General features: G+C 43.4%; 1 long non-coding RNA gene across 1 annotated transcript in view; it reads left to right on the top strand.

Moving 5' to 3' along the window:
* The window catches only part of LOC125173447 (uncharacterized), a 55,099-nt gene extending 32,445 nt beyond the window's left edge, over nt 1-22,654 (top strand). The window contains exons 2-3 of the long non-coding RNA XR_007155025.1: nt 21,660-21,776; nt 22,597-22,654. This is a non-coding gene — a long non-coding RNA (uncharacterized LOC125173447). The remainder of the gene's footprint in view (nt 1-21,659; nt 21,777-22,596) is intronic.
* Nucleotides 22,655-23,331: the final 677 nt, after the last annotated feature.

The raw sequence follows: 23,331 nt of genomic DNA, 5'->3' as shown, positions 1-23,331 counted from the left end.
GCTACAGGAAGTGCATTTACATGTAAGAGCAAATTTAACAGGGAGCTGTAACTTAAGTAACGTTAAAACATCCAGAAATATTATAGACTGGAAGGCCAAGTTGGTCTAATTCTTAGGGGAGCCATTAGTCCTTAAAGGACTCCTGCAGAGGTGGCTTTGGGCTCTGATCAGATGTCCCTGAGGGCCCTAGAGGTGCAAGAGACTGGAGGCAGGGGGACAAGTTTGGAGGCCTCTGTAGTCACCTGCGGGGAGACGATGGTGTCAGCTGATGGTAGAATACTCCTCACAAGGCATAGGTACAGGCTGGAGAGAGAAAGTAACCATGGCCATTTGGACCATTTCATGGAACTTCCTTGTGCCTTCAGGGCTTATTTGAGCCCAGTCTCGAATAAACCACTGCCATTGGATGATAGAGTGCTGCTGTTTGTGCCTAACTTTATGGCTTGGTCCTAGTCAACGTGAAACACATCCAGTTCATTATGAGCAGCTTGGGTTGCATGGTAACTCGGTTAAGTGTTCAGCCTCCACTAAGGCCCAGTAGCAGGCCAGGGAAGTGGCTATGGGGATAGAAAGAAGGAAAACAATAGGAGAACAATGTAAAGGGAGGTAGGAATGGTACCCCAAGGTAGTAATAAGCCAATATGCTCCTGCCCTGAGACAGAGGATATCAAAAGTCATGGGGGCTGCTGGGGGCAGAGCATATAATATCGGGAATATACTTCAGAGCATAAAATATTGGGAAGGACGTGGTGGTTGAGACATAATTTGTGTTTTTCTTTTTCTTTTTTTTTTTTTTTTCCTGCTTAAAATATGCAGGGTAGAGCCACCTGGGTGGCTCAGTCAGTTGAGCCACTGATTTCAGCTCAGATCAGGATCTCACATTTTCTGAGTTCAAGTCCTGTGCTAGGCTCTATGTTGACAGTTCAGAGCCTGGAGCCTGCTTCGGATTCTGGGTCTCCTCTACTCTCTACCCCTCCCCTGATCTCTCTCTCTCTCTCTCTCTCTCTCTCTCTCTCTCTCTCAAAAATAAACATTTAATAAATAAAATATGCAGGGCATCGAATGGGTAGAGATGGAATGTTAAGAGTTCAGAAAAGGCAACAGTAACTATGCACTGAATATGGTAGAGAGGTGGGGAGTAGAGGCAGCATTTTAAGTCAATGGCACTTGGCCTGAGCCTCAAAGACTTGGTAGGACTTTGCAGGGAATCGAAGACCATTCCAGACAGGGAAAAGGCATCAAGCTTGAAGTCCCTACAATAATACAACTTGGCTCTTCACTTTGATTCACGGGGGAAGAATTCACCCAAGGCCATCAGCCAAGTGGAGGAGCTCAGAGGTCAAGGACTGTACATTTTTTTGGAGCAGTTCTCATTTGTTTGAGCTTAAATGAAGCTGAACCCTGCAGGGAAATGAGCACATGTTACACATCCCCAAAGCCAGGAGGCTTCGTGGCCAGGAAACTATGCTGGTCAGATAGTAACACAAATGAGTAATACTCCCTTTCTAGGTCTCATGTGGTTTGAGACCCTGGGAATCTGGGCCAGGCAGGAGACAAATAGGCCCGGCTCCAAGGAAGGGTGGTAAAGAGCATTGTTTTGGGAATTAGAAGAGGAGTTTTCAGTCCATTGGCCCTGAACAAGCCAGGTTCCTTCTCTGGACTTTATTTTCCTCATTCACATCTTGATCTGATACTCTAGAGGGTCATGAATTGCCAACAAGTGTACACGCCTTCCATCAGGGCTGCATCCTAATGACAGATGCTAAAATCCAACCACACAGGGCCCAGACTTAGGGACAAGTCATTTCACACATATTCCTACTCATCCTTTAAGATTCAGTTCAATGCCTCTTCACTAGGAAGCTCCGACTCCCACGGAGAGAGCGGTCCGTGCTGTCCTGTGTTCCCACAGCACTTAGGAATACATCATCATCACAATCGGGACTGTGAAAGGCCATGTCCAAAGAGCCATCTCTCCTCTCTTTCCCCTGTGGGTATTTCAAATTTATTCAAGTCTTTCAACTAGGCTTTTTGGATCAGAATTCTCAGCCTCTAACACTCTGTGTGCCTGGCAAAAGGTGAATAAATAAGACATTGAATTCTCAGAGATAGGAAATTTCTCCTAATGAAGGCCGAGAGACTTATCTGTTACTTGGTCTGTGCGAGTGGGCAACCTCTTCATCTGCATCAACCAAGGTGTATTTATCATGAGGCTCGGATATTCCAGAACCTAACTAAATTGACTTTTCTCCCCCAGCCCTTACATTATAGGTGCAATATTAGAAAGAGCACAGGGCACAGAGTTAGACAGTCATTGGTCAAACCCAAAGTCTACCACTTGCTTGCTATGCTTTCTTAGAAAGCCCACCTCCCTTCTGAGCCTTCATTTCTCCATCAACAAAATCCACTAATATTAAATCCAAAGGGTTATTGTAAAGATTAACTAAAGCAGTATGCAAAAAACTAGCACAGTTGAAGGTTTTAAAAAGATCCAAGTTGAAAACCTACTGTATGCCAGTCTGACACCAAAACATACTTGGGCTTCCCTGTAAGTTTGTTGCAAAGTCAGAGAAAGTAGAGTTTTCCTTCAGGCAGAGCCTGGAGGTCAATTTCCTTCCTTTCTAATCAGGCTGGAGCAGAAGAGGGTTGCTGATGGGTCGGCAAGGCTAGGCCTGCTTTGTGCCTGGCCAACACCCAGCCGGGCTTAGCTGGGTCCATCCTGATGCCAAAGAGGCTCAACCACGGAGCAAAGCTTCACCCTTTGGAAACCACAGGAGCAGCTGCCCCCAGCAATGCTGGTCAAACGTGACTTGGCTGAGATAAGCAATGTGCGTGACCTACACCTCCTGACTAGGTCCTCTCCTCCCGGTACTGATGGTGGCTCTTTGCAGAGCACGGCTCTCCATGCAAAGGGGATTTAGGTGACAGTCACTGAACTCCCAAATCGGCACCAGGCTGTGTGATTGGTGTCTGCTCACAGGCTCTTCAGCCCAAGCAACAGCACCATTTAACACGTGGGAAAATTAGAGTCAGCAAATCTGATACTAGAACTCTTTCAAGCTTTAAAAGCTAAATTTCTCTCTGTGATACCACAGAATGGAAGGAAATCTGTAGGTCCTCTTCAGAGGAAGCGATCAATAATTACAATAATGAAATTCACAGTAATAGGACATTCATCAGATTGGTAGCAGATGTTATTGTGATATAGTTCTTAACGGGGAGTGATGTTGAGCCCCAGGGCCATTTGGGAACTCGAGAGCCCCACATCAAGACACCAGCAGATTTGGTGTCTGGTGAGGGGCCACTTCCTGGTTCAAAGATCTTATCTGCATGTCTTCATGTGGCAGGAGAGGCAAGGGAACTCTCTGGGGTCTCTTTCATAAGGGAACAAATCCCATTCATGAGGGCTCTGCCATCAGGACCCAAGCATTTCCCAAAGGCCTCAACTCCAAATACTATCACACTGGAGGTCAGGATTCCACATACACATTTCAGGGCTGAAACATTCAGTCTATAGCATTCCTAGTGCCTAATAGATTCCCTGATGCTTATGGAGATGGAGGTGCCAGCCTGCGAGGAGATGGTCTGCAAGTTGCTCTGGCCGCAGATGAGCTGGTGTGGACTAAGAAATGGTTTCAGACTTCAGAGGGCTGGAAAGCGTCCAGAAGCAGCAGAGCATTCTGAAGGTCAAGGGAGTCCTAGGAGTCAGAGAGAAGTTCTCTGGAAAGGAATTCTGGACTAAGATCAGGCTTTTCCAAGGTCCCACATGCCAAGTGGATGGCAGGGCCTAGACTCTAAGCACCCTCTATACCCTTCAGCCAGGACCCTTGCCACGGTTACAGGACATTTGAGAGTGTCAATGTCAAATGCCTTAAGGAAGACCGCTGATGTAGGAATGTGAGGGATGAATAGGTAACATAGGCTTTTTGTGAAAGGAGAATGCCCTAAAGCCTTTAAAAATGCACGCATCTCCAGAACGTACCTAATAGAAGGGTTTTGGATGCAGGTGGTAGGGAGTCTTGCATGGGAACACCACATGCAAGTCACTATCTGCGGCTTCGTGCTCATGGTTGACTGTGCAAAACTGTGATCTTATTTAGTGGCCCTAATGCACTTGCTAACTGGTTTTCTACACTACTTTTTAATTTTCTTATTAGAATATTAATCAAGTTTGTTAAGTTGACAATTAGCACTTGATTTGACAATCCCTCTTAGTTTTCAGTTTATATTGCAATTGTCTCAGCCAAAGGGTCTCCCTTGTGTTTCTTACACCATGGCCCCTCACTTTCTGTACTTAAAATTCTCATGATTCTTTAGTAATAGACCTTGGAGGGACCTAGAAATTATTTGGTGAAACCCAAACATTTTATGGATGTGGTAATTGGGGTTCAGAGGAAAAGGAAATGACTCTGCTATTATAATAATCACAATCATAATAAGCAGGGATTACGATCATGATTAATATCTCTGCATATGTGTATAAAGATTAAGTTTATAAATCATTTTTACTCAACTGATCGTGCTTGAATACCATAGCAACATCATCAGGCAAACAGGACAGAGAGTATCCTCATGTGAATTGCTCAAAAATCACACTTAAGAGAACATATCCAAGTCTACACCAACAGCCAGGTCTCGTGGTAAGTTATTATGTATCCTTGACATTATAGGTCTCTCCACATCGCTCCTTATGGAGTCAAGACAATCTCCTAGATTTGTTTATTGCTTTGAAGGACATAATGAGGCCAAGTTCAATGAGTCAGATCTGGATTCAAGTTCTGTTTCTACCCCAGAAGTATGGCCTTAGACAAGTTATTCAACTTGTCTGGACCACAGTACCTTCATTTGAGATATAGATTTCAATATAATTATAAATATTTATAAAATGATAGTTATTAAATAGAGTCCTCTGACTCTTTGACCTCAGCTGGCCACGAGTGAGGTTACTATATGGTTATCTGCTGCTCTTGGAGACATAAGGGATCATTCCTGCTTAGGTCTCATTCCTATGCCAAATAAAGACCCATACTCCTCCCTGAATGGGTGACCTCCCAGTCATGGGCAATGAAAAGTAAAGTGTAAGTTAAGAAGGGTTACAGCAACTGGAGGCATCCGTCATGATTAAAGGATAAACAAATCTTTGAAGCAAAGTAGAATGTTTCTTTACAACAATGAAAACAACCTTCTACAGTCACTTACAATGGTTGTTTTGAAGCTGTTTTCCCACTCTAAGGTCAGACAAAGGGCAAGACTTCATTCTTGCATCTGCAGAATTTACTTCTTTTGTAGCTTGGTAAGAGCCAACCATGCCCTGTGGCCACCAAGGAAGCGGATACTATACCAGGCTGCTTTACCGATGTGCACCTTCCAGGGGTCTATCTCCCCTAGTCCCTTGCCTCTGTATTGGCTGTGGATTCCTTCAATCTCATTGAAAATGGCACTCACCGTCTTAGGCTCCCAAGGTCCCACAGCCTGTTCCTCTGTGTCTTAGTCTTAGTTTTACCAGCATTTCTTTTGTCAATTAAAGCTGAAATCTGTTTCTTATCTTTACCATTTCAAGATAACTGCCAACCATATTCTTTTGGGTTTACCTTTGAGGCTTCTTCTAAATTCAGCCTGGTTTTTTAAAAATTTGAGACAGAGCACAAGTGCAGGAGGGGCAGAGAGATAGAGAGAGGGAGAGGGAGGGAGGGAGAGAATCCCAAACAGGCCCCACGTGGTTAGTATACAGAGCCCCACACCAGGCTTGAACCCACAAAACCATGAGATCATGACCTGAGCTGAAATCTACAATCAGACATGTAACCAACTGAGCCACCCAGGCGATCCCCCAATCCCTGTTTTTAGTTCCTAATCCCATGTCCTCATTATGACCACTCTCCTTACCTACTTCAGTTGTTAAAAGAGCTTTCCCAACCTTCCTTCAAGAGGTCACTCTCCAATATTATTGGATAGTAATGGTAAGACATATCAGAGGTCCTATCATGAAGATCTTCAAATGCTATGCTAAGAAGTTTAGAATTCATTTGGTAAGTAATGGGGAGCCAAGTGATGGTGTCAGATTTGCATTTGAGAAAAATTCTAGAAGTATAGATGATGAGTTAAAAGGTGTCAGAGTGAAGGACAGAGGCCAGGCTAAAGAGGTGATTGCAATAATCTAGCTGCAAGGTGACCAGAAACTTCAACGGAGCAGTGGCAATATAGATGGGTCAGAGGTGATGGTTGGAGAAATAGCAATGTAACAGAACTAAAGGAATTGGTACTTAATAGAGTCTAGGGGATGAGGGAGACCAGACTCTAGGGTGATGACAAGATGGTCTTGGGATGGATGGAAACATTTACAACGGAAAAGGGAAAACACAGTAAGAGAGGATCTTTCCTCAAATACCTCAAAAGCGGTCATGGTAAAAAGAAATTAAAAAACAAAGCAAGCCTTGATTGATTCATGTTCTGAAGGTCTTCTGAAGGCAAACCAAAGGCTGATGTTGGGAGAGACAGATTTGAGTTTTGCAAAAATAGGGCTTTCTAAATGGTTGCCCCCAAATGGGCTCTGATTAGGAGTTCATTGGTTCATAGATGGGTCCAGTCCAGTCCCCAGTTGTATAATATATGGCACATCACTGGTGAACAAAAAGATTCCCTCAAACATGGTAATTCTAGGATTGAGCCCCAGAAAAATCACACTTATGAAGACACACAGCTATGCTGGGACTGACAATAATGTTCACCTGACAATTTGGTGGCCAGCGTTCTGGTCCCACCTCTGTACCTTCCAAACTTACCGGTGACATTTAGTTGCTTTCCCCTAGGCTCTATTTTCCATCTATGTAAAAGATGAGGAGTTGGAGTAAATCATAAGACAAAAATAGAGAGCACCCCTTAACACTAGCTTCTCTTACTACACCCACACGTCATGTCCTGGATTTCATGTGTATTATGTTCCTTAATCCTCACAATGGCTCTGTAGTAATTTTTTATTTTATAGCTGGGTCTCTGGGGATCACAGAGATGTTGTCTGTCATTTTTACACTTTGTGATTCTACTGTTCTAATGCCAATGAGAGTTGGAGCTGAGTCTTGTTATTATAGCATCTGAGAGAAAAGTCCACAAACTGCTGCTGAGGTCCCTGCCTTTCTGTCGTTTGATTATCCTACCTTCCCTGGCTTCTGGAACAGACCACAAGATTCTGCTTGTTGCTCAAACTAGCCAGTATTTCAACTCAAATGACAATAACAATACACTAGTTATCAAGGAACATAAGGCCAAGTGAAGGATCTGATTATATACACAATATGCATGCAAGTGGGCACAAATGATTTGTCTGTCTCTCCCTCGAGGTCAGGTACCATGTCTGGCTCATTTTTGTTTACTCAGTGCTTATCCCAGGGTCCAGCACCTCTTAGATCCTCTGCCAGTATTTGTTCAAGGCAAGTTTTAAAACACTTCATAATGATTTTGGAAATGTTATAATATTCATTAAAGTATCGGTACATTCCACATGTATGGGCACAGAACTAAGCTTTGAAAATGGGAAAGCAATAGATTTGTAAAAGAAAAAAATTTAAACTTCTGACATATTTGAGATGCCCACGAGCATCTAGCTGGAGCTCTCCCACAGTCACATGGATATACCAAACACAGCACAGAAGGGGCGGAGTGGTGGTGAACTTGGAAATTCCAAATTGATCATCTGGATAGGTCGCATTTAAGTCCATGGGACCAGATGAGACCAGCCAAGGAGTCAAAGAGAAAATAGGAAGTAACCAAAGAAAGAATCCTGAAACACTTCAACATGGGTGAGAAAATGGGGGAGAAACCAGCAAAAGGGACTAAAAAAAAAAAATGCGGCAAATGATACAGGAGAAAAACCAGAAGACAGGAGAAGAAAATACTTGAAGGAAGTGATGCGTAAGGAGTTCCAGTGCTATTCAGAGTTAAAGGAGAATTTAGCATAGTATTTGGCAAAGTCCAAGTCATGGGGAATACTGAGGAGAGCAGTTCTGAGGTGTAGGGGTGCACATCTGCCTAGAATCATGTGCGATCATTCGCCTTTTTGATCTTCCATTCCATCCCTTTTCCTCATTCTGTTCTGCATTGCAGAGGAATGCAGTTTCTAACATGCCTTGCCAACTGCCAAACTTCAGACCAGATTGAGTTTGTGAAAGATCTTGGCAGGAGACTGAAGGACAGAGGACAAGCCAGGTTATTTCTTCCACATATTCTCCGCTTTGGGTAGCATCTCCAGCAGGGACTGTATCTCCCCTGCGGTCCCACGTAGCAGTGGATAGTCATTTCTCTTTGTGATCCAAGCTTCCCAGTGGGCAGACCCATTGAGGTTCCAGCTTCCAGAGAGGTCTGGAAACAGTGTCTCCTACCTCTGTCTCTCCAGTCTACAGGCAGTCGAAGCTTCCTGAAACAGCTAATATCGGAGTTGCTTTGCCTCACCTTCCCCTTGCCACTCTTTCGTCTCCTCCTTAGGCATAGCCTACTCCTCGGGACGAGTTTGATCATATTCATCCATTTTTGGTCAGAATCTTGGGCCTTACGTTCCACACATTCTGGGCCACTATCCAGACATCCCTGTGGTTTCCAAGCACATTTTTGAGAAGGACATGGGGACCCAAGCCCCAAGAACAATAGTTTTTTGGGTGTTTCTGGAATGGTTCATGGGGGTGGCTGATAGCCTCTTTCTACTTAGCTGGGGTAAAAGCATTCTGCCCAAGGCATAAATCTTTCCTCGGATGTGGTGGGAGGGCTCATCTACAGGAAAGCTGTAGGCAAATAAACGTGCCACCAGTTCCCAAGGTCCCATCTGATCAAGGCTGAAATGGGGGCAACGCACAAAAATTAACTCAGCGTGCTTGGCATAAATGAATGGGAAGCAATCACTGGGCCACAGAAACAGGAAGGAAGCCTCAATTTCACCCAATTTTTTTCAGGTTAACAACGAGTTTCTATGTTTCACAGTTTGAAGATTCTGAGATTCTTAGATTTTGAGTTTCTCGGTGTAGTAGTTCTTGTGTCTCCAGGCTTCACCAGTTTATGGACATACACTGTGACCTCTTAATAATAATTATAATTTGCTGGCAGTTTTGCCCCATCTGTGGGCCTGTTAGCCTATCCCAAATATCTTACCTCTGGGCTGGCTCTTCTCTTGCCCCCACACACTTGTAAGATGGGGTCCCTTCCGTGGCTCTGGTTCTCACCAGGCTCTGACAACACTGTTCTCTTCTCCTTTCAGACCCAGGGGTGGAAAAAGCTTCCCGCAGTTAAGTGGTTCCTGTCTCTGTAGTGTCCCTTTGTTAAGTTCTTATTCAGTTAAACTCTGCTGAGTTTGTGGTCTCTTTCTTGCCAAGGCCAAGATGATATACTCAGGTACTTCTTGGAGTTCCGGCAGCAGGGCTTAGGGGGGAACTTGAGCAAATTCAGGAAACTTTCCATCATGCCATTTAACATCGTGTGCCTGCTCTGGGCCAGGTCCAGGGCTTCCACTCTTATTCTAACTGCCTTCACTGAGATGTGTAGCTTGGAAGCCACTGGAAGACCTCTCCCCACTGCTGAGTCCCACTGGCCATGCCATGGTGCTGTCTAGCTCCTAATGTCCACAAGGCTGCAGGCTCTCACTATGCCAATGTCTAGTCAGGGCTCCTGGAGTCTCCACCGTGCTGAGGCCTTTCTGGTTCTGCTCAGAGTTGAGAACAAACCTCTCTCTTACCATGAGGTCACTGAGCCCAGGTGTCCCCAGTGCCTTACAGAATACCCTCCTTCCCCAGCAAAGTACTGCCATGTAACTTCTCCCTGGAGACCCCTCCATAGTCTCTGGCACAGGTTTGTGCAACTGGGCCAGGGGCTGTAATGGTATTTGGATGAAAACTATTCTATGGCTATATCAGTCTGGGCAACACCGGATTGAAAAAGAGGGAGGCCCCCCACTCCCAACTATGCAGAGCCTTTAGTAGACTATGAATCTCCAAAAGGAGGACATAGATATCACATCTGTCCATGTTATTGGACCAGGGAATACTTCTATTAAGAAGTACTTGATGGACTGTACTTTTGGGAGTTGCCGGCCTACAGTGTTACTGCTTTTTAGTAACAGTGCATTACTTGGTATCTTTGTCAGTTCCTAATAATAATGAAGCTTTTTTAGGTTTTTAAATTTTCACCCTAGGCGGACAGAATGGACTCACCAATGAGAGGCTATTTTGAGGAGAGGAAGTCTATTGTCATGGAAACTAACTCTGACTTGGGCTCCGCCAGACTAGAGACTGAATCCTGATTCAGTCACTGAGTAGCATTTGACAAATCACTTAACCTTTCTGGGCCTCGGGCTCCACATCAGTAAAATAGAACCAATAGAGTCTAGTAAATGTGATAATATGATAATGGTTAAGTATCTACCATTGTGTCTGGAATATAGACAGTATCCAGCAAATGATTTTCCCTTGCCTGGAAACAAATGCTCTAGCATATGGGCCAGACATTGCCCACCTCTTATAAGAAGGCTTGTTGCCTATTTCTTTCCAAATTCTTTCTTCTTCTGAACTTCTCCAGTATCTAAAAGATAAATAGGATCTGGAGAGGCAGGGAAATAGATCTCAGTGAATTAGAGAAAGTTAAATCAAGAGAGAAACAAACTGTCATTGCAATCCCAACTCATTAACAATGGCAGTGGCTGGAATAGCTTTGAATTCTTGGACCTGCATCTTGCTAATACCCTCTGAGGCAATATCCACAAGGATTTCTTAATTTCTCATTCCAAATCTGGAAAGAACTATTTTCCCCTCTGGTTACTATTTCTCTTAACACTGTTCCATAATCCTTACTACGATAACTCACCAAAGCCTGCCACCCAAACACCTCAGATTTTGCCATCTTTGCTGGCGACTTTTGGTTTTTGCAATAGAATATGTTTGTGTACAATCACATTATGGATATAGAATTAAATAATATTCTAGGTTGATGCCTGGTCTTCACAATCATCACTAATCTTTACATGATGCTCAAAGATTATTATGAAGATTAAACTCAGGTAATCTTTGAAGGGAAAAAAAAGTCTGCTCTGGTTATATGATGATGACCCCATTGTTGTCAATTTGTTTTGTTTCTAATCTCTTCACCAGGATATTGAGATTTTTTTTTTCCCCCTCTCTGTCCATGGCCCCTCACCTGAACTCAGGTCAACTGTTCTTATTCCTGACTAGAGGCAGCCTGGGATTGGGCTAAAAGCACAGCCTTCTAGGAAATTCTTCTCTTCCTGACTTTTGTTTTCAAAGGCTTGAGGTGGGAGTGTGGGTAGAGGAGGGATGAAAGGAGAGAGCAACCAGGGCATCTGGAGAGAGGCCGAGTGCCTTGGAAAACAGAACAAGAACATGGTTCCTGCTCTCCTTGTTAGGGGGATGGTGGGGAACATTATCTCCCACACACCCTGGGCTGAGGAAAAGTAGAGAGAGAAAACTACATGACCAAGAACATCAATAAAGCAGGAATCCAAGGTCTTCCTCCCTGACAGAAGAACTAGGAGGGTAGCAAGGTCCTACTATGAGGGTTTAGGCATCGTGTGGGACTGTGGAGACACAGTTGGGAACTTTCTCAGTGACCCTTTTGCTCTACACAAGATGGAGAAGCAACAGAGAGGCAGAGCTCTGGGGTTATCCACAGCGGGTAATGGAATGCCAACCTCATCCTAGTCCTAGGAATCTTCAGCATTATGGACAATCCTGGAACCCTACCATGACCCTGTATTCAAGAAAACCCCAATAGCAGAACTTCAACTTTCCAAGACTATTAAAGAAATGGGTTTTGGAATTGGAAATTAAGTTATAGAAAACTAGAATACCATTTGTACCCTGTGTAAGCAAGCTATATTTCATATCCATCCTTGAGTTATTTTCGGAGGGGGAGGTATTTTTTACAGATAAATTTCCTGAATAATTTCTGGATCGAGATACATATTTTTCTATCTCGTTTCATGGTTCCAGATTATTTTCCAAAAGAATTAGCTTAATTTACTCTAATACCAAGAATGATCAAAGGTATTTTTACCACATAGTTACTTGCTTTAGTTACTTGTACTTTAAAAGATTGTTCCTAATTGAATCATGAAAATGTTACTCAATTTAACAAGCACTTAAGTTACTAGAGGGTTTGATTATTCCATATATTATTTGTGACTTGTATTTCTTGTCATACGTTAAGTTTTTGTTAGTATACAACAGCTTTGAAAGCAAAAATTTAATAGCTAACCCTCCTTGTGCATAGTGCCTCTCCCAGAATATATACGTCTTAAGTCTTCCCAATCCAGACCCAACCCCCAACCTCTGATCACTGAAAAATAGGTCTTTCATCAAGTGAGTTCAGACCTGACCGACCACCTCAAAGGCCAATTTTTCCCTTTCAGCTGAGATGGGCAGGCTCTAATTGAGCAGCATCATGATTATAAGGAAATGATTCACTTTTGAAATACAGAGGAAATGTGATAGGGAGAAAGGCAACCCATCACATGATATCAAGACTTGCAGACACACGGGAGTTAAGACCTGCTACCATTGGCTGCACATTTTCTAAAGGAAAGGAAAGGAAATTACCCAGATGAGAAATGTGCCTTGGTTACAGACGCAATATAAGCCTATGTAAGCAAACCCACGTTTTATTTGTAAAAATGAGTTTAGAAAACTAACAGCCCCACCAAATGTTACTCAGGAGCACTTTCTTCATTCAATCCAGGTAAGTTTGAGAGGCCCCAGTCGTGAAATTGAGAACCGCACTAGATGGGGAATGCCCTATTTTTCTTCATCTACTTCTCTTGCCTGGAGAAATTCACTCATCCTTGATGTAGCTTAATGCAGGGGTTACCTTCTCCAGGTAGCTTTCCTTGACCAACAGATGGAATGATTGGCGATCCTGATCTGGGCCTTGGCAAACATGTTCTTCTGTCGTCTTTGACAGAATCTTCTGTGTCCTTCCCCTGTGTCATTAACTTTTCTCTCACCTGGACCCCTTCTGTCAATCATCAAGCAGGCCCCAGTCTCTTCCTATTTATAAAAGACTCTTGGAGTCCACATTCCCCTCCAGGTACTGCTATCTTTCTATCCATTGCCGAATTTCTTGAAAAGATTGCCTACATTCTGTCTTCACTTTATTTTTCCTTCTCTCTTCAACCCATTCCAGTCCGGTTCTGCCATATAATTCCACCAAATCGTTGTCACCAGAGTTACCTTCATGTTGCTGAATCCAGGCAACCACTTTGAATTCTCATCGTACTAGACTTAAGGGCACCATTTATCACTGCTGACCACCAACCTCTATCTTGATTTACTCCTACTTTGGCTCAGGGACACCCCATGTCACTTGACTTTCTTACAACCTTTCCAACTGCCCTCTCGACTATTCTTGCTGGATACTCATCTTTGTCCTGATCCCTAAATGCTGGCACTCTTTCCATTTGTTCATTATCTCTACTTCCAGGGTTTCACTCCATCTAAATGTTTGAGTCTCACCTCTACTCATCACTTTTGCATTTTAGCTCTGTTTATCCAAACTACAACATGGCCTCTTTCACAGGCACTTTGAAATCAATGGGCTCCAAGTGAATTCATCACACTCTTTCCCAACTGCTCCTCTTCCAGTGTCCCTCCCTTTAGAACGTTCCCCTTAAAGTTTGGGGTTATAGCTTATTTCCGCTTTGTTTTCTCATGAATTTCCTAATTGACCGGATCTAAGATTTATTTTTCTAATAACCAAGAAGAAAGCTTCACACTTCATTATCAGTTAAAAGCATTTCCTGTTTAATCAAGAGTGCCTCAATTCACCTTTCCAATGTGATTCATCAGTATTGTCTATGATCTCATCAATTCTTTGAAATTTTTGAATGTTTTTAAAGATTTTATAGGATATGGATCCTTTAAAACCAGTAACTTTGAAACCACAGTTTACAGTGTTTCTCCAGCACCGATGGAACTAGATTTAAAGCAAATAAAGCAGAGTTCATTAAAAAAAAAAAAAAAAAAAAAAGATCTGATGGTTTGAAAGGCTTCCAACTATGTGAAAAGCAATCACACAAGGCCTATTCTATCCCCTTTGTGGCTATAGCGTGGAGCTGCCATGGAAGAGGCGACTCAGCTGGGACATATCTTAATCATGTTTGTAGCCAAACTCTTGCAAAAACACATCAGCTAAGAGGATCCTGAATACTAATGACAATCCCTTACGTTTGCATAAGCAAACACAAGCCTAAGGGATTGCTTCACGATTTGCAAAGCACTTTACCATCACTCTCTTGCAGCTGCTCTGCCCGCTAGGCAGGACTTTTCATATTTCACAGATGAGGAAACTGAGGCCCAGAGAGGAGGAGGGTCATTCAGTTTGTAAAGCCCTGTGGTGTGTAAGTAAGCTGCATTGCAGGTGATTGTATTCAGGTCTCTACGTATCAAGTCTAGAATGACACCACCCCGTTCCACCCGCCAGTACCCCCCCCCCCAACTCTGCCCCTTGTTTTACTCAGACTATAGGAATCCCAGTGAGAAAGCTATGCTCCATCATCTCTTCCAGGGAGAAGGGCAGGTTGATTTTTAAAAGAGGGAAAACATGGGAAAGAGATCATTTAGCGTACTATCATGGAGAAGCATACAATTAGGGTAGCCTGAAAATTAGGGTTCGAGTTAAAGAATAGCAGGAGAGAAGACTGGAAAAGGTGGATGGAATCAGGGCAAGAGGGCTTCAGACGTTAGGCTAAGTTGTTTCACAGAGCCTGTTCCCACCACTTGGAGTGGATCACATCCCTGAGATCAAGAGTCACAAGCTCTACTGACTGAGCTAACCAGGCACCCCAGGGTCAGCCTTCCTTTGGAATAACCAGATGAAGGACTGTTTTAAAAGGGGCCTCACCCAAGAGGGCTTCAGACTGAGGTTGGAGGAGGGGGGTTTTAAGAGACCAGCTGCCATGTCATGAAGACACTGGAGCTGCTCTAAAGAGAACTTCACAGAGCTAAGAACTGAGGCCTCAAACCAACAGCCATTTCTATTAGGCCATTTTGGAAACATCCAGCCCTAGTCAAGCCTTGAGTGACTTATTCCCTGTGCCCATGGCTCCACTGCAGCCTCCTGAGAAACCCCCAGCCAGCGGTATGCAGCTCAGCTGGTCATAGATTCCCAAACACAGGAACCATGTAAGGTAATGATTCTTGTTTTTAGCTAAGTTTCAGGGTATTTTATGTACACCTCTGTGCTGCTAGATTACAACTCTCTTAACAAGAAGTATTAGTTCTCAAATGTTCCCCAAAGGGGATCACTGAAGGATTCACAGAAGCAGCCCTTTAGAGGAGAAGGTCAGTTGTGAACATTTACTCATCCCCCAGGACATCCATGGACGACCACCATCATTCCAATGTAGGAAGGCTTTATCTTCTGGTTCCTCCCCCTGTGACCCTGCACACACCTGCCCATACCTGGGCTAGCCAGCTTGGGAGAGAAAGAGCAGCAAGAGACAGGCCATAGAAAGACACTAATCCCTTCCAATCTATGAAAGATGTTTTAACTTACAATGAAATTTGGCATTTTTGACTATTACATGGAGTTGGGCTCCTTCCTTGCAGAGATGACAAGAAGTGGACAGAAGGGTCAAAGGCAATTGCCCTGGTTTTCACCCAATGAACAGCAAAGACCTCCAAACAGATGGACTTTGAATAGACTCAAGGGAAAAGATTGGAATTCTGTGCCCTGTGGAGGGGTCCTTCAACACCGTCCCTACATTAGTGTTCAGAATCATCCACAGCTTAGGCTCCACCCGGATTTTCATTAGCTCTTCCTTCGAGAGTCAAAGTTTGACTAGTATTCATAGCATATTTTTAAAAATTGTTTTGAGAGAGCATGCACACACAGGGGAGGGGCAGAGAGGGAGGGGAAGAGAGAATCCCAAGCAGGTTCTGCCCTGTCAGCACAAAGCCCGATGCAGGCTTGAACTCAGAAGCCACGAGATCATGACCTGAGCTGCAACCAAAAGTCAGACGCTTCACCGATTGAGCCACCCAGGCGTCCTCATGGTATTTTATAAGTATCATGTGTCCTAAGCAAAGTCTCTTGGATACCATGTGAGAATTAACCTCTTCTCAGCCCATGCTCTACTGGATCTCCATATTTGGTTGTCCCTTTCTTCTGCCCTTTGTACACACCTCCCTTGTGGAGTTTTTTTAAATGTACTTCCTCAAGGTAGGTTTACTGCTCTTGCTCCCGTACTAGACGGCAAGCTCACTGAAGTTGGGTCCTATGTGATAAATGCTGTAATAGAGCTAAAAGCATTGCTAACGTACAGGTGGATGGTCCCCTTTGTATTTGAGTTACTACAGATCAAGTATGCCTGAAAGACAGCCCATACCTTCCAGACACTATTGAGGGAGGATCAAAGATTAATAAATTCCTCTGAGCCACCAGAGCCCAGAGCCTGTTCAAAGATGAAAACCTGGTATGCACTTGAGGTCAGAGGGTGGGGTCATGGGCAGGTCACCAGCAAGCATGCATAGAATCTACTGAGTAGACACTCTGAGAGGAAGCAAAGACAGGAAGTCCCAGAAGACACAGAATGGAGAGCCAATGCCTGAGAGGCAACAACAGGGTTGATAGGGACTCAAATTTATTCAGCAGGTCTCCGTGAAGTGACAGGCAGACATTCTACAGTAGTTACCAAGGGCCAAAGCCATACCCCACCCATTGCTCCTTGGCTTAAAGGCATGGTACCCTGATTCTGGTCCAGATTTTCAAATAGGTGGGGTTTGAGACTGCGGTCTGGATCAAGAGGCGACACTCAAAGTACATTTGGAGAACTTTTTCAAAAAGATTAAGGCTGTGTTGATATTACATTTGACATTGAGGAGGGCCAAGGACTGACTGCCACAGGCATTGCTTGTCGGACTGTCCCCAAAAGCTTTGCCAAAAAGAAAAAAAAAAAAAAAGAGAAGGTGGCTGATGCAAGCCAAATGAGCTCAATTTAGTGCACAGACTAACCTGGTGATCCCACAGCCTATCTGGACCCTAACTTCTCTCACTTAATGGGCCCATGAACAAAAAAGCCTCATCAAGACCCTCATGGGTGACTCCATCTTATCTAAATAGGCTCCCTGTCACTGCATAGGGATGCTTCCACCTGATTGGGCCCCTGGGGATGGACACCAAAAAATACTAGTGCAGAGGAAAGGCAGCCTGTGCTCTGCTGACTTCCCTTTGGTCACCCCCACCGTGACACTGTAGGGCCTCGGCTTTGAAGGGGCTCCTCCGCTGCCCCTTTTCCCAGCCTCCCACCCACTCCCTTCCCAAAGTGGGGCGGGGGGGGGGGGTGTCTTGCCTTGAAAGCTCCAAACCCTGGCTTGTTAGCAGCCAGCTGCAACCCATCAACCCCGCTGATTAGGCATTTGAAAGGGTGGAGCATTTTAATGCCATGATTGACAATGGCTCCTATCACACACCTGCTGCTGTAAAATCCCCATAAAATGTCAGCAGGGAGTGTAAGTGATATATGGCAGGGGTGCTGCCCAGGGTAGGAATGTTAAATGCTAGGAGCTGGGAGTGTCAGAACCTCAGCTACCGAAAACAAAATAAAACCAGCACCCAGTCGAATCCATTTCCAAAGACAGCGCCACCGAGGCCTAATTCACCAAGCCCAGCTCTGCCCGCCAGTGCATGAGCCTTAGCACTGGCCATCACTGTTGAAGCCCTACTGGGTGGGTACTGGGTGACCACCACCAGATTGTTCCTGCCCCATACAGGGGCCTGGCTCCTAGAGTCCAGGCAGCTTCCATGGGGGTCAGCAACTTGCCCGTTTGGGCTCGATTGGAGTGTGACGGACTCCGTGTGTTTTCTTGGTTTTCTTGCCGGTTTCTCTTACCAGCAGGAGCCGATCAGTCAAGTGGCTCTGAGTGATAGTTTCCTGGGAGGCAGGTTGCCAAATCCAGGTGGCCCAATGGTAAAACCTCACCCTAGAGCCAAAGCACTCTGCCTGGATGGCTGCAGGCAAAATGAGGATGAAAAAGATTCCAGGTGGATCTGAGATCAAGGGCTGAGGAATTAGACACAGAGGTGGGTCCCTCAAGGTGGAAGGTAACCTGAGTACAGTTTGCAAAGGTGGTCTTCAGTCCGGGGCGGGGGGGAAGTTCAGTGGGAGGGAGCCAGGAGCAGCAGACCTGGAATATTGCTCTAGAAGACAGTGGCAAGGAAAGCCCAGTTCATGTTTCCTATCTGGTATGCCAGGAAGGGGCTAATCCCGGGTGGTTACCAGTAAGAGCAGGTAGTGTGAATTGTACGCCGTGGGGTTATTAATGAATTAAGTTCTTTTACTTAATAAGTATCAGGTTCTTGGTTGACACCTGGGGTTACCAGAGCCCCCAGATCCTCTTCTTGCCCTCACTGAGCAAAGCGGGTATTATTAACGCACTTCTAGTCCAGCCTGATGAGTATCTGGTGGGATGGCGAGGTACAGGGAACTCCGGGGATCCTGGATCTGAGGGAAAATGCAGGGAATCCTGGAAACAGCGGGAATCTCTTATTTTAATTCAACAAGCATTTATGAGCACCTGCTATATACCAAGTACTGACTATAAAGGGAATGGAAAATTCTATCTACTGTCAACAGCTTAAGGACTGAGTTTCCATTTCTTCTAGGTCCACAGAAGCAAGAGGTAGCAAGAGAGCATGTCCAGGTACAGGGCAGCAAAAGGGTACGGGTGATTATTACCGACTTAGGTTTTTCTTTTCATTATAAACCATTCCAAGGGAGCTAACAGTTGCCAAGGAATGTCCATCATGCGGATTGGACAGTCACCAAGCTGCAAAGCATTCTGTGTCTCTCAAGGATTATGTATAGGACTGCAGCCTGTTCCTCTCGGAGAGCAAAAGTCTCCTGAAGCTGCTAGGATTCCCAACATTGTTACAACTGTTACTTTATCTGCATGACAAATGTCCTCTCCCTGTGGAAGACTTGTCTTGCCACTTCAAATACATTGGTTTTGTTCAGGTATGTTCATTTTTGATCCACTCTTCTTATTAATCTCTTAGATTTGCTTTTCGTGGTTGGATACAGAAACACTTTCCCTCCCCTGCTGTCATTAGATATTTTGGTGTTGCTAATAGTTTCAGAGATTTGCTTTGCCTTTTATGGCTAACTCTTCTCCCATCTTGGCTTTTTCATGAATCACAGGCAGCCAATTATCCCAGTGTCATTTGGCAATTAGTCCTTCCTTTTCAACCAACTTTAAATGTCCTTTCTCATATTCACAGTTTTCATATATGTGTAGACCCATTTCTAAACACACTAATTTTTATGGTTTGTCCCTGTGTCAATACCATACCATTTTAGGGATCATGCCTCTGTTGGGTTAAGGTTTTTTTAAAAATTTTATTGATTTTGAGGGTGATAGAGGGGAGGAGCAGAGGGCAACAGGGGTGGGTACCAGCAGGCATGTGCAGGGGAAGGGTAGAGAGAGAGAGTGCAGGAGAGGGAGAATCCCAAGCAGGCTCCACACAGCGTGGAGCCTGGGGCAAGGCTCACACTCCCAAACCTGAGCAGAAATCAAGGGTCAGATGCTTAATCAACAGAGCCACCTGGGGACCCCTGGATAAATTATTCTTGACCCTTCACTTTTTTTTTTTTGTAAAATTTTGGCATCAACATCTTGACCTGCATAAAAAAATCCGTTGTAGAACTTTAGAATTTGAATTATAGGGACTTGGGTATTAATTTAGGGAAAATATCAATATGACCATCTTCCCAAATTTGAATCCATTTAGATTTTTTTGTTCAGTCAAGTGTTATAATTTCCTCCATAAAGACGTTCGCAGATGCCAACATATGTTTTAAATGAATTATGCCTAAGTGCCCTCTATTTTGGTTGTTACAGTAAAAGGTATTTATAGTTTTTAAATTGCTATAGATTTACAGGTTTACAACTGGATTTTGCTGGATACAGCAAGTTGAAACTTCGGAACTTCATTTTCCTGCAGCTACTCTGCAATTTTTCGAGTAGACAATTTTATCTCTGCACATGATACTGACTTTTTATTCTCTCCAGTCTCGGTATTTTGTATGCTTTGACTCGGAACTTCTGTACAATCTGTGTGCTGCATCTGGCATAATTTGTTAGAATTATAGTTTATTCTTCATTTTCAGTTTTCTATTTTGTCCGTTATGTTTACAATCTCCTATTTCATTCTTTGATTGACTTGATTCACTTCCACATTGATCTTTCTTTCCATAGTGTCTTAGATTCAGTTGTGCTAGGTCATTTGGCAATAACCTCGAACTCTTGGTGGCTTACAATTTAATGGTGTATGCTCAATGCCCTGAAAAAAAAAATTGGTAAAATGCTCCACACAGCCCCCCCACCATAAACGCACACTGATTGTACCATCAACGTCTTGTTTCTGCATCAACTGAAACAGTAACAGCCAACCATGGCACGGGAAGAGAGCCTGTGTTAATGGACTGAATATTTGGGTCTCCCGCACATTCATATGTTAAAGCCCAACCCCCAATGTGATGGTATTTGGGGAACAGGGCCTTTGGGAGTAATAAGAGATGAGATCATGAATGGGGAGCCTGCACGATGGAATCTATGCCCTTATAAAAAGCAACACCAGAGAGGGGGCCGTCTTTTTTTTGCCACATGAGGGACACAGCAAGAAGGTAGCATTTAGCAAGTCAGAAAGCAGGTTCTGGCCAGTGAACTACATCTGTCTGCCTACAGGACTTGAGCTTGGACTTTCCAGCCTCTAGAACTGTGAGCAAACACATTTACAAAATTTAACATGTTTTATTATTTATTACATATTTATTATTTATTAATTATTATTTATTTCTTAGGTGGTTTCTGTTTTCACGTATTTAACACCTTTACTCTTTCCAATTCTAAAACTGTATTTAATCATCTCTAATTTGGAGGATGGGTTTTATTAACTCTTGTTAACTCTTCTTTTGTAATCATTTGTTTTTACATTTTCTATTATAAGCTGATTTTTTGCTGTCTTCCCGACTTGAAGGGAGCCCGTTAGTTCTCGTTTCTCAGAGTGTATTCCCAGAATATTTGTTCGTTTCCTTCTGCCATACACTCCAGGTGTATTACTGGTCAAGGATCATTTTATCTTATTTGATTGGTGTAAGGGTTCCTAAGTCCCATGACTAGAATTCAGACTCCAAATACCAGAGATCTAGATAGGCCTAGTGTTCCAAAATTTTCAGGGAGAGTATTTGCTAGTCAGAGTCCAGGTAGGGGAAACAAGCTTCCTTGGTCTCTTCCTATCCGGGTAGCCAAACTACTTTTACAGCATTTTTTAACCAGTGTTGCATCTTTTGGAGCCTCTGTTTTATGCAGGTGTCTTAGTTTCAACTCTTTCGCCTCCCCCTCCCCCACACCACGGCAAACCCAAGCTCTTGGTGTTAAATGCCCTAAGTTGCATGATCAGTGCTGATTTTTGTAATTTTCCCTCATTTCCTGACATCTGATTTTTCCCTTTTCTTATCAAACAAAACTTGTTGTCATTCTTATTCCACAGTTTCTAAGAATTTCAGTGTGTGTATATATTCTTGTAGTTCTTCATGTTGCCACAGTTAGAGCTTCTATAAAACAAACGAATTGAGCATTTAAGCCTTTATCAATTATCAAGCATCTCTTTATCAGGTGCTGTAGAAGGTTCTGGAAGTCCATATATACATGGAATAATCTCTGCTCTTGAATTTGTCCTGGACTTGTGTGAAGAAAATCAACGCAGTAAAAATGCTGTAATAAAGAAATGAGGTAAAAAAAAAAAAATTCTCAAAAAGATGGATAGAAGCCCAGTTCCTAGGTCTTAGAATGTAATTGAGATTTTTTTCCAACTAGTGATCTTCTCTTTGCATTGATTTCATGTAAATCATTTTCGTGAATTTTTTTTCTGATAAGTTGAGATTCTGAAGAAAAGGAACTAGCACATGTCTTACGCCTCAAAGAAAGTGTGAGGTTCTTAAGATCACTATCATGCTGGTAGCAGTTTCCTTGAATTGCAGAAAGGAGTTCAAATATGGAAGCATCAAAAATGTAGGTTGCTTCTAATAGTGGTCCTATGGATGAAATTGCCCAAGCTGATTATCAGGCACAGGGATTTTATTTTTAATTCTATTTTAACCTTCAAGAATGTAAATAACTTCAAGGGGTCATAAAGTTTGCCATAAAAGTTTCAATGCTGATCAATTGCTTTTACATTTTCTAGTGAATCTTAATCCCTACCTATTTTTTTTAGTTATTCACAATCTAGTATTTCATTTAAAAACGTTCCCCCCCGGGGGGCGCCTGGGTGGCGCAGTCGGTTAAGCGTCCGACTTCAGCCAGGTCACGATCTCGCAGTCCGGGAGTTCGAGCCCCGCGTTGGGCTTTGGGCTGATGGCTCAGAGCCTGGAGCCTGTTTCCAATTCTGTGTCTCCCTCTCTCTCTGCCCCTCCCCCGTTCATGCTCTGTCTCTCTCTGTCCCCAAAATAAATAAACGTTGGGAAAAAAAATTAAAAAAATAAAAACGTTCCCCTAACTGTACATGATGGGCATTTTAATTTTTTTTTTTAACATTTATTTATTTTTGAGACAGAGAGAGACACAGCATGAACGGGGGAGGAGCAGAGAGAGACACACACACAGAATCGGAAGCAGGTTCCAGGCTCTGAGCCATCAGTGCAGAGCCCGACGCGGGGCTAGAACTCGCGGACTGCGAGATCGTGACCTGAGCTGAAGTCGGACGCTTAACCGACTGAGCCACCCAGGCGCCCCTACATGATGGGCATTTTTATTAAAAGTATAATTCAGAACATTCACTAGGTAAGTGCATTTGTTCTATTTTGTTCCATTTTTATTTCCATAATGTATGCATAAGCTAACAAATTGAAGTTTTGATCTTGAGTAATTTTTGCAAAATTGAAGATAGGTGCAGTTTGTATTACTCTCATTATTAAATTACTCATGATCAAGTTTTTTTTTTTTTAACATTTCAAAGGAGCATTTCCTTTATATCCATTTTGAAAACTTTTCACAGCCATATATCCACTTTCTCAGATACTGAGCAAAGATTCTTGTACTCAATGTTCAGTCGAGTTTGGTGTTAGAAACTCATAGGCAACTTCTCTTTAGTCTTCTTTAGCAGAAACCATCTTTGAATGGACTAATTTATCCAAAAGAAGAGATGCAATTTTTTTTCTTTTAGATCTGAATATTATGCCTTCATCCTCAGTGTAGTAAGTAATCATGAAATAGTATTGGCATAGGTGATCTTATTTCACTCTCAGAAATTTGAGTATTACTATTGTGTATTCAGAGAAAAGGAAACAGA

This window comes from Prionailurus viverrinus, chromosome C1 (genome assembly GCF_022837055.1).
Source record: "Prionailurus viverrinus isolate Anna chromosome C1, UM_Priviv_1.0, whole genome shotgun sequence".
Classification (NCBI taxonomy): Eukaryota; Metazoa; Chordata; class Mammalia; order Carnivora; family Felidae; genus Prionailurus; species Prionailurus viverrinus.
Note: the sequence above shows the minus strand (reverse complement) of the source record. Positions and strands in the feature narration are given on the sequence as shown.